The sequence below is a fragment of the Babylonia areolata genome, chromosome 32, assembly GCF_041734735.1.
Source record: "Babylonia areolata isolate BAREFJ2019XMU chromosome 32, ASM4173473v1, whole genome shotgun sequence".
NCBI lineage: Eukaryota > Metazoa > Mollusca > Gastropoda > Neogastropoda > Buccinidae > Babylonia > Babylonia areolata.
The window spans coordinates 18,449,234-18,461,733 of record NC_134907.1 but is presented as its reverse complement, the minus strand read 5'-3'; the positions used below and the strand labels follow the sequence as shown (position 1 = coordinate 18,461,733).

At 47.6% G+C, this 12,500-nt stretch overlaps 1 protein-coding gene across 1 annotated transcript in view; it reads left to right on the top strand.

Annotated features, from left to right (window-relative positions):
• LOC143276660 (double-stranded RNA-specific editase 1-like) overlaps nt 1-12,500 on the top strand; it is a 208,848-nt gene that overhangs the window by 87,199 nt on the left and 109,149 nt on the right.

Genomic DNA, 12,500 nt, shown 5'->3' with positions numbered 1-12,500 from the left:
ACAGACACACAAATGTACAAACACATGTACGCACGCACTCAGTGTCTCCTCTCCACTCCGTTCCTGGAACTCCACCACCACCACCACCACCACCACCACTTCCCATCATAAAGGGCAGATCGACAGGGTCATTGTCAAGGTTTCCTGCAGGATTGGGCATCATGCTAGTGGCCGCTGAACGGTCCCTGGCTGGCTGGATCACGTAGTTTATATCATTTTTTTTTTCTTCCTGCACGAAAAAGGAGTCATCTTTGAGTTCCCCTAAGAAACCCAGGTGTATGTTCCTCTTGAGTTTACTTTGTCTGATTAGGTTTTAGATGAAGATGTGGTGGATAGTGCATGAGGTCAGGGTGTCCCTGCAGGATTCGGCATCATGCTGAACGGTCCTTGGCTGGCCGGGTCACTTTAATCATAATTGTTTTTCTCCTGTACTTTTTAAGCAGTCGTTTTACGCTTTTCGGCAACTATTTCGTCGTTCATTGGCATTCGAGCAGTTGGTACGAAAATTAAAATACTTGTGTGGTACGTTTTCCCTCGGCATGTCTGATTCCCCTCCTTACAGTCTGTCTCTGTTGAGCATAGCTCCTGGGAGTGTTCACACACACACACACACACTCACATACGTGTGCGCGCACACACACATCATTACACACACACACACACGCACGCACGCACGCACACACACACACACACACATATACATATATACACATATGAATGAAATCAATGGCAGCATAGATCTGGTCTCTTGCATGCATCTGTGCAGTGCGGCCATGGACGTCTGAAATCTCCAGACCCAGTAATTATTAAATTGGCCGTCGTTTTTTAAAAATTAAAAAAAAAAAAAAATTTTTTAAAGCGTTTAGGAATCATTTGTGAAGAGTTAAGTCAAAAGTTTCAAGTGAACATTGCAGCACCAGAAGACAGTGAGCACATCGTTCCCTATTTTTCTTCTGTTTGGCTCCGTGGGTTCAGGTTCAGGACTCCCCTGCCCCCCCCCCACCCCCCTCGCCCCCCCCCCCCCCACTTCCTCGCCAGTCCCCACCCCCACTCAACCACATACATCCTTCCTACTCTGCTGTTTTTGTTTTTTCCCCTTGTTTTTCATTTCCCCTCCAACAGGAACGTGCTAAGTCTTTTCGACTTAGGAAAGAAAACGACACGAAAGATGCAGTATTTGTAAGAAATTGATGGAAACAAATTTGCTGTTGTTGATTTGTTCATTAGTTTATTTTTCTATTTATTTATTTGATTTATTTATTTTATCTTTTTGTTATATTCCTTTTACTTGTTTACGAAGAAATATTCTGTTTACTCCTTCACTTTTTATTTTTTTATGTATTAAAAAAAAAAAAAATCAAAAAAATCAAGAGCTCTCGCCGCTACAATTGAAAGCAGTAGTGCTAAAAGCAGCGTTATTGACGAAAGTGGAACACAAGCCGTTCCTCAGTTCAGCTGTGTGCTTGTTAGTGAAGTAGACTAATCCCATCTACAGGCCGTTCCCCTTCTTTCCCTTTGCGTCCTCCCGGGAGCGGGGCGCCGGGGGGAGACCCCCGTCCGGAAGTGGGTGATGAGCGGCACGTGCCCCGCTAATGCCTTCCACCTTGGGCAGCACGCCTTCTCGCCTTTTAACTGTATCTAACCCCTACCACCACCACCAACGCCACCACCACCACCACCCTCATCTTATCCTCCTATCTCACAACCTCCCCCCCCCCTACCCATCCCCCGCCCCCAACATTCCCTCTGCCACCCACTAGTCTCTGGAGGCCCCCCCTCTCTCCCCCCCACGCCCCCCCCACATCCGCCCTCACCCCCTTTTAACTTAGTTCAGAACGGGTTACTGCATTAGCAGCATTTGTTACGATTTGCGGGGCTGGGCTTACCGGCTTTCTAATTCTGAAGGGGGAAGGAGGGATTGGATGTGTTATGTGGGGGGCCGGGGGGGGGGGGGGGGAGGGAAGGTAGGGTGTGTTGGGGGGAAGGGGGGGGGGGTTGCGCGTATTGGGTTCGATTTTTCTTGCTTGTTCTCTTGTCTCTTGTCTTTCATCTGCTAACTTTCCCCCCTTGGCGCGGCGAAAAGCGAGTCAGAGGTAGTAGGACGGCCGGGAGTGATGTATCACTGCTTTCCTGCCTCTGACGTGGTGATGTCAGTCAGTTGTGGTAATTGGACTTGTCGGTTGTTTACTGGTCTCTTGGAGGAGGAGGGGGTGGGGCGGAGGAGTAAGTAGGGGGGAAGTGTGGGGGCGTGGAGGGGATAATGCTTATTGTGAAGGGGGAAAAGGGTTTGGTGGGTGGGTGGAGGTGGGAGGCAAGAGGAAAGTCCGGGATACAGCTGAACTAATTGCGAGATGAGTACATCAGCGTGAGGTGTGTGTGTGTGTGTGTGTGTGTGTGTGTGTGTGTGTGTGTGTGTGAGGTGTGGGGTGGGGGCGGCTACGGATGAATTTCGAGAGAGAGAGAGAGGGAGGGAGGAGAGAGGGAATATATGTATGTATGAACGGTTGTATGTGCGTTTGCGCGCGTGTGCACACACGCGGAGACACAGTTAAAACCTTTTTCCTTTCATCAATGTTCAACAACTCCCCCTCCCCCCCCCATCCGCCCCCCCCCCTCCTCACTCCACCTCACCTAGCATCCATCATGATATTATCACCTCCCCACATAACCCCACAAAACGTCACCACTCAGGAACCCCCCCCCCCCCCCTGCCTCCCACCACCATACCCCTTCCGCCCCACCCTCATTTCTATCCTCCTGATCCCCTTATTTATTTATTTTTTTTTTTACATATATTTTTATATACTTAATCATAATATTTTGTTTATTTTTTAACCGAGTTCCCTTTGCGATAACATGACACCAATCTTTTAATATAAGCATTCAGGAGAACTCGCCTTCGGTGTCAGACGCGCGTTACTTGTTAGATGGAGCAGACACGATTGGCCGTGAAAGGGAACAGTCCGGGATTTGTGTGTTGTGAGGACAGATGGGGGGGGATGTCTCATCGTTATCGTCATCATCATCATCATCATCAACATCGTTATCATCATCATCATCATCATCGCCACCAGGTTGAATGGCGCTCTGTGTTCAAGTCTGCCTTGCGCGTGTCACGTAACTGAATGTGTGTGTGTGTGTGTGTGTGTGTGTGTGTGTGTGTGTGTGTGTGTGTGTGTGTGTGTGTAATCGCATGTGTGTGCGTGTATTCGCATGTGTGTGCATGTGTGTGTCTGTGTGTCTATGTGTATTTGCATATGTGTGTGTGTGTGTGTTTCTTTGTGTCTGTGTTTGTGTTTGCATGCGTGTAAATATATGTGAATGTGTGTGTGTGTGTTACAGGGTGAAACTAATCTTTGCCAAGCTGAGAAAGAGAGAGGAAGGGAGGGAGAGGGAGAGAGAGGGAAAGAGACACCGACATTTAGACACAGGCCTCACTCAGTAGCACCTTCCATGCTTTTCATGTTTCGAACACACACACACACACACACACACACACACACACACACACACACACACACACACTCACTCACTCACTCACTCACTCACTCACTTTCTGTCTGTCTGTCTCTTCTCTCTCTCTCTCCCTCCCTCGAATTGAGAGAGAGAGAGAGAGAGAGCTACAAGTAGAGAAAGGTGAATTCGCGTCTGTCGGTGACAACATTTATGCTTCTCACAAATCAGGCACTTCACACACACACATACACAGCGCGCGCGCGCGAACGCGCACAAACACACATACGCACATACACTCACGCACGCACAGAGAGAGAGAGAGAGAGAGAGAGAGAGAGATTTTGTTAACTCGAGTCAGAGACATTTCCAAACTTCTGCTTCTTCTTCTTCGTCATCTTGTTCTCCGTTTCCTCCTCCTCCTCCTCCTGCTCCCCCTCCTCCTCCTTTCCTTTTTTTTCTTTCTTCCACCCCCCCCCCCCCCCCCCCCTTGGTTTTCTTCGTCGTAACCATTCCGACATTCACTCGTTTTTAATCACAAGTGTTTTTTTTTTTTTTTCATGTACGTGACAAGAGTTTTTTCCCCCCGCCCGCCCCCTCCTCCCACCATTTAGGCAGCCGCAGTCCGTTTTGGGGGGGAGGTGTGACGAATCCCCAGCCTCTTTAAAAAAAAGAAAGAATTTTTTAAAAAACCCCGAATGGGCCTCTTGCTTCCCCGTCCTTCATCTACGTCTTATGAGGCTTATGAGTGGGGAGGTGGAAGAAGTTTTAAGACTTTTTTTTTTTTTTTTTCAGTTTTCAGAATGTTCTCCTCCTCTTGCACAGTCTGGATCAATACTTGGCACAGATTTCCATTCCTAAACGGTTTTTTTTCTTCTTTTTTTTTTTCTAAATAGGGAGCGCTTGCATTCAGACTTCCCTGTAGTGTGTACACTGAATTGTTATGGCTGCACTGAAACTTCGATTCTGCCTCACACACACACACACACACACACACACACACACACACACACACACACACAGATGTAAGAGGGAGAGAGAAGGGGGGGGGGGGAGGGGGGTCGGGGGGGGGGGATTAAAGGAAGTTTACATTGTTGGAAAAACAGAACTAAAAGAATCGACAGTGGAAAGAAAATATGCGTGAAAAGAGTATGTCTATTACGTCAAGGCTTCTTCGGAGAGGCAGGGGGTGGGGGGTGGAGGGGTGGTGGAGATACAGGGTGTATTGATTTTACCTGTGAGAGCATTGGAAGGATGTTTAAAAAAAAAAAATCTGTGTGTGTAAATGTTTGAATACTTGCCCTTGCCTCTTTTCTGGCTCTTTCACTACACTTAGACTTCGCTGCGAGTTTGCTGTCTCTATCTCTATATGTCTCAGTCAGTCAGTCTGTCTGTCTTTCTGTTTCTGTCTGTGTGTATCTCTGTGCCTCTCTCTGTTCTGTCTGTCGCTCTGTCTCTGTCTCTCTGTCTCTGTTTCTGTCTGTCTGTCTCTCTCTCTCACTCTCTCGTGCCTTGGAATAAGGTTGTTTGATGTAGACTGTTACAAATAGTGGTGTATGGAGTGTGTACATTCTCTTCTGTGATGCATTTACATTTAGAGACAATGACAGTATTTGTGCCTTAAGAGTGAATCGAACTTCGGTTTCTTTTGAGCTCTGTGTGTGTGTGTGTGTGTGTGTGTGTGTGTGTGTGTGTGTGTGTGATACGGATCAGAAAGTATAACATTTTGTTATTATGTCTGCATTGTGGTTGTAGAATGTATGGCTTTATTATGAATAATTGATCACGCATTCTCTTTCCCTCCCTACCCCCCCCCCCCCACCCACCCCGTTCCTCCCTGTCTTTCTTGAGAGGACAGTGTGATGATGATTGTGGATCAGTGATGTTGTAACACCACAGCCGCAGGAAAAGGTCACGGTGTTCAGAGATATGAGGAAGATAGAAAGGGTGTCTGCGGGGTTGGGGTGCGGGTGGAGGGCATTTGTTGGGGGGGAGGGGTGGGGAAGGGAAGGGAAGGGAAGGGGTAGTCACGATCCTTGATATTTCTTCCTCAGAGACAAGACAATTAACATTATATTTAAAAAAAAACAAAAACGAACGCGTTATTACTTAGGTATTACAAGTAAGAATATTTGGGTAACAAAAAGCGCGCCTTCTGTCTCTTTCTGCATGTCTGTATCAGTCTGTCTGGCTGCCTCTCTCCCTCCCTCCCTCTTTCCCTCCCTCTCTCCCTTCCTCCCTCCCTCTCTCTCTCTCTCTCTCTCTCTCTCTGTGTGTGTGTGTGTGTGTGTGTGTGTGTGTGTGTGTGTGTGTGAGATACGGATCAGAAAGTATAACATTTTGTTATTATGTCTGCATTGTGGTTGTAGAATGTATGGCTTTATTATGAATAATTGATCACGCATTCTCTTTCCCTCCCTACACCCCCCCCCCCCACGCCCCCCCTTCCTCCCTGTCTTTCTTGAGAGGACAGTGTGATGATGCTTGTGGATCAGTGATGTTGTAACACCACAGCCACAGGAAAAGGTCACGGTGTTCAGAGATATGAGGAAGATAGAAAGGGTGTCTGTGGGGTTGGGGTGCGGGTGGAGGGCATTTGTTGGGGGGGAGGGGTGGGAAAGGGAAGGGAAGGGAAGGGGGAGTCACGATCCTTTGATATTTCTTCCTCAGAGACAAGACAATTAACATTATATTTAAAAAAAAAACAAAAAACGAACGCGTTATTACTTAGGTATTACAAGTAAGAATATCTGGGTAACAAAAAGCGCGCCTTCTGTCTCTTTCTGCATGTCTGTATCAGTCTGTCTGGCTGCCTCTCTCCCTCCCTCCCTCTTTCCCTCCCTCTCTCCCTTCCTCCCTCTCTCTCTCTCTCTCTCTCTCTCTCTGTGTGTGTGTGTGTGTGTGTGATACGGATCAGAAAGTATAACATTTTGTTATTATGTCTGCATTGTGGTTGTAGAATGTATGGCTTTATTGTGAATAATTGATCACGCATTCTCTTTCCCTCCCTACCCCCCCCCCCCCCCCCCACCCACCCCGTTCCTCCCTGTCTTTCTTGAGAGGACAGTGTGATGATGATTGTGGATCAGTGATGTTGTAACACCACAGCCACAGGAAAAGGTCACGGTGTTCAGAGATATGAGGAAGATAGAAAGGGTGTCTGCGGGGTTGGGGTGCGGGTGGAGGGCATTTGTTGGGGGGGGGGGGGGGAGGGGTGGGGAAGGGAAGGGAAGGGAAGGGGGAGTCACGATCCTTTGATATTTCTTCCTCAGAGACAAGACAATTAACATTATATTTAAAAAAAAAACAAAAAACGAACGCGTTATTACTTAGGTATTACAAGTAAGAATATCTGGGTAACAAAAAGCGCGCCTTCTGTCTCTTTCTGCATGTCTGTATCAGTCTGTCTGGCTGCCTCTCTCCCTCCCTCCCTCTTTCCCTCCCTCTCTCCCTTCCTCCCTCTCTCTCTCTCTCTCTCTCTCTCTGTGTGTGTGTGTGTGTGTGTGATACGGATCAGAAAGTATAACATTTTGTTATTATGTCTGCATTGTGGTTGTAGAATGTATGGCTTTATTATGAATAATTGATCACGCATTCTCTTTCCCTCCCTACCCCCCCCCCCCCCACGCCCCCCCTTCCTCCCTGTCTTTCTTGAGAGGACAGTGTGATGATGATTGTGGATCAGTGATGTTGTAACACCACAGCCACAGGAAAAGGTCACGGTGTTCAGAGATATGAGGAAGATAGAAAGGGTGTCTGCGGGGTTGGGGTGCGGGTGGAGGGCATTTGTTGGGGGGGGGGGGGGTGGAGGGGTGGGGAAGGGAAGGGAAGGGAAGGGGGAGTCACGATCCTTGATATTTCTTCCTCAGAGACAAGACAATTAACATTATATTTAAAAAAACAACAACAAACGAACGCGTTATTACTTAGGTATTACAAGTAAGAATATCTGGGTAACAAAAAGCGCGCCTTCTGTCTCTTTCTGCATGTCTGTATCAGTCTGTCTGGCTGCCTCTCTCCCTCCCTCCCTCTTTCCCTCCCTCTCTCCCTTCCTCCCTCTCTCTCTCTCTCTCTCTCTCTCTCTCTGTGTGTGTGTGTGTGTGTGTGTGTGATACGGATCAGAAAGTATAACATTTTGTTATTATGTCTGCATTGTGGTTGTAGAATGTGTGGCTTTACTATGAATAATTGATCACGCATTCTCTTTCCCTCCCTACCCCCCCACCCACGCCACCCCTTCCTCCCTGTCTTTCTTGAGGACAGTGTGATGATGATTGTGGATCAGTGATGTTGTAACACCACAGCCGCAGGAAAAGGTCACGGTGTTCAGAGATATGAGGAAGATAGAAAGGGTGTCTGCGGGGTTGGGGTGCGGGTGGGGTGGCATTTGTTGGGGGGGGGAGGGGTGGGGAAGGGAAGGGAAGGGGGAGTCACGATCCCTTGATATTTCTTCCTCAGAGACAAGACAATTAACATTATATTTAAAAAAAAACAAAAAACGAACGCGTTATTACTTAGGTATTACAAGTAAGAATATCTGGGTAACAAAAAGCGCGCCTTCTGTCTCTTTCTGCATGTCTGTATCAGTCTGTCTGGCTGCCTCTCTCCCTCCCTCCCTCTTTCCCTCCCTCTCTCCCTTCCTCCCTGTGTGTGTGTGTGTGTGTGTGTGTGTGTGTGTGTGTGTGTGTGTCTGTCTGTCTCTGTCTGTTTGTCTCTCGTTCTATCTCTCTCCGCCTCTGCCTTAGTGTGTCTCTTACAGATGATGGGGTTGGGAACGATGCCACTTTGTTCCATTGACACAAGGAAAAAACAACAACTGATTTCTGTCCACAGACGTTAAGCACTGGAGCTTGGAAGAGGAGAGGGGCACACACACACACACACACACACACACACACACACACACACACACACACACACACACACACACACACACACAGATTCATTAAAATTGGTTTGAGAGATAGGGAGGGAGGGAGGGAGGGAGAGAGAGAGAGAGAGAGAGAGAGAGAGAATTTCAGGAAAACTTCGTTGGCGACCAAGCGAGAAAGACTAAGGCTCTGTCTGTTTATCTGTCTGTTTTTTCTCAGGCTGTCAGTGTATATATACATGTATCGTTTAAAAGGTGAGGTTGAAGGTTCCCATAGCCTTTCACGGCCGTCGGGGCAGTGACTTCATGTCCACTGGGTCTAGGGCTCGGCATAGGAAGGCGGGGCCCAGCCCTCACCGTGCACCGGTTCAAACCTTCCCCTGCCTAGGTCAGGTACCAATTCTCACCTGGAGTGGAGTGATGAAAGTCGGGAGTAAAAGGACACACCACAAGTAAGGCACAATACCTTTTTCTTCGTTCATGGGTTTCGACTCCCACGTTCGCTCGTATGCACGAGTGGGCTCTTACGAAAATGATCGTTTTTTTACCGTCGCCATATAGGCAGCCATACTCTGTTTTCAGGGCGTGGTGCATGCCGGGTATTGCTTCTATAACCCACCGAACGCTGACTTGGATCACGGAGTCTTGAAGGTGTGTAGTTGATCTTCTGCAGGCGTATACACACGAAGGGAGTTCAGGCACAATTACTTGCAGGTCTGCACAATCTATTGACCAGGGGGATCGGGGGGGAAAAATCTCCACCCCTTTACCCACCAGGCGCCGTAACCGCGATTGGAACCCGAGACCCTCGGATAGAAAGGTTAAAGTTTTAACCACTCGGGTTGTTGTGCCCGTCACCCCCCCTTTGCTGGCACGGGGCCTCGAACCCTGATCATTGGTGAACCACGCCTGATCGATTCGGCCACGATGCCTTCTACAGTTATTATCATTATCATTATTATTATTATTATTATTAGCATTTACGCCTAATCTTGAAAATAAGACATAGGCGTTTACAAATAGAACACATATGCAAATATCAAAAAAAGAGAGGAAAAATTGAACACAAGATACCAAACATCACTGAAAACTATTCATCCACCCCACCCCCACACAATACACACAAGCACACACGCAGGCGCACACACGTCATAGCACACTATCGTAAATAGTACACAATCAAAAATACTACCAACAAATTCTGAAACTATCAAAACTCACTCACTCACAAATAGTCAGTTTAGTTCATACTGGAAAGGGGTGAGCTGTTGAGAATTAATCTGGAGAGGGGGGAAAAGGTAGGTCTTCAGACTGGATTGTAAATCTTGCAAAGAATGAGAGCCAAGTGGTAAAGCCTTGCCAGCATCGCCACTGACCGCAGCGCCTGGCGACTGGCTGTCTACAAGGGAGTTTCGGGATAGGCGTCGGTCCCACGTAGAGAGGAGACGAGACCTGTCATCTGCAAAATTTTGCCTGCCGACAGTGCGGCCGCATTCAGTGCATCTGCCTTTTTTTAGGAGGGGAGGAGAAGGGGGGGGGGGTCGGTGGGAGAGGGGGTAGGGGGGCAGCGTTCTCGTTTCCGGAGTCACTGACGTTTGAATCTTTTCGCGTTGGATTTAACGTGATGAGGGTGCAGAGACAGACAGTGACAGAGCATTGGCGTGCATACATGCTTCCCTTCTTGTTGTTCACGTGTCGGTTCTACACAGCACCTCAAACGATTGCACTGAACACAGGTGACAGCCCAGGCTGGGGACAGATAGACAGAGACAGAGAGAGGCAGGCAGACAGAGACAGAGAGGCATGTAGGCAGAGACAGGCGGACACAGACAGGCAGGCAGACACAGATAGACAGGCAGACAGAGACAGACAGATAGGCAGACAGACAGACACAGAGACAGATAGACAGGCAGACAGACAGGCAGACACAGACAGATAGACACAGACAGACAGGCAGACACAGACAGACAGGCAGACACAGACAGGCAGACACAGATAGACAGACACAGACAGGCAGACAGATATACAGGCAGACACAGATAGGCAGGCAGACAGATATACAGGCAGACACAGACAGACAGACAGGCAGACAGATATACAGGCAGACACAGACAGACAGGCAGAGATATACAGGCAGACACAGATAGGCAGGCAGACAGATATACAGGCAGACACAGACAGATAGGCAGACACACAGACAGACAGGCAGACACAGATAGACAGGCAGACAGATATACAGGCAGACACAGACAGATAGGCAGATAGATAGACAGGCAGACACAGATAGACAGGCAGACAGACACACACAAGCAGGCAGGCAGACAGACACAGATAGACAGGCAGACAGACACAGACAGGCAGACAAGAGACACGCAGACAGAGACAGGCAGAGAGACAGTTACGCAGACAGACACACAGACAAGCAGACACGCAGGCAGGCAGACAGTTGGGCAGGCACTTCCATTTCAGTGCCATGTCCAAGTGGGTTGCAGTTAGTTGGAGGGGAAATTGAAAATTCGTTTAAAAGATAGAAATGAGTGAAGAAATAAATCAAAGAATAAAGGACTTAAAAAAATATCGATTGGAAAATCCTGCGAGGTGCTTTTATTTTATTATTTTTCAAAATCTTTTTTTTTTCTTTTTTTTTCCGAGTATTTGTATTAAAGGGGATCTGAATGAGTCCTCCAAAAGTTTGAAGACTTGCAGTAAAATGTTATATACATTTTTTCCTGCCGAGAGTCGAGAAAGAGAGAGAGAGAGAGAGAGAGAGAGAGAGAGAGAGAGAGAGAGATTGACACAGACTGACAGATATATATATATATATATATATATATATATATATATATATATATATATATATATATATATATATATCAATCCACATAGACTTACAGAGAGAGAGAGAGGGAGAGAGAGAAAGATGAATCCACATAGACTGACAGAGAGAGAGAGAGAGAGAGAGAGAGAGAGGAATCCACATAGACTTACCGAGAAAGTGAGAGATAGAGATGAATCCACATAGAGACTGACAGAAAGAGTGAGAGAGAGGGATCCACAGAGAGAGAGAGAGAGAGGGACAATGAGATGAATCCACACACACACACACACACACACACACACACACACACACACACGAATCGAGAGAGAGAGATGGCGTGACACTGGCCAGGCGATGCTCTCCCTCAGGGAATCCTTTCTGTGCTTGGGGGAACTTTTGAGTTTTTATTAGTGTGTTGTGGTGGTGTTTTTTTCCCTCCCCCATGAGCCTTTTAACTCAAATGGCGTGTTCAGGGTGGTTTGCTGGAGACCCTTGTGAGTGAGGGGTCTTCTTCCGCTCTGTCTGTCTGTCTGTCTGTCTGTCTCACTTCCTGTCCTGTTTTCTTCTTCCTCTCCCCTTTCTCTCTGTCTCTGTCTGTCTCTCTTCCTCTCTCTCTGTGTCTCTGTCTCTTTCTTTCTCTCTCTCACCCCCCCCCCCCCTCCCTCTGTGCTTTTCTCTCTTTCGCTCTCACCTAGTATCTCTCTCTCTCTTAACTCTCTGTGTGTGTGCTTTTCTATCTCTCCCTCTCACATTTTCTTTCTCTCTCACCACCCCGCTCTCTCTCTCCCACTCCCTCTTTCTGACTTTCTATCTCTCTCTCTCTCCCTATCTATCCCTCCTCTCTCAGCTTCTCTCTCTCTCTCTCTCTGCTGTTCTCTTTCGTTCTCACCTAGCATCTCTCTCTATCTCTCTGCTTTTCTATCTATCCCTCTCACATTGTCTTTCTCTCTCTCTCTCTCCCCCTCTCTCAGCTTTTCTCTCACTCCCTCTCACCCTCTCTCTCAACCTCTCTCTCTTTCTGTCTCTCACTCCATCTTTCTGCTTTTTTTTTTCTCTCTCTCTCCCTCCCTCTCTCTCCCCTCTCTCAGCTTCTTTTTTTCTCTGCCCCCTCTCTGCTTTTCTGTCTCCTCTGTCTGTCTGTCTCCCTCTCTCTCTCTCCCTCTCTCTCTCTCCCTTCTCCACCCCCTTCTCTACTGGTCTTTCATGTGCGTTCTTTCTTTAAGGGGGTGTGGGGGGTGGGGGTTAAAGGGGGATATACAGAGAAAGGATAAACTAGAAGAAATGGAATCAGCAATATCTCCTGTGTGCGTATTCATGTGTGCATGGACAGGACATTCGCTTTTTTTGTTTGTTTTGTTT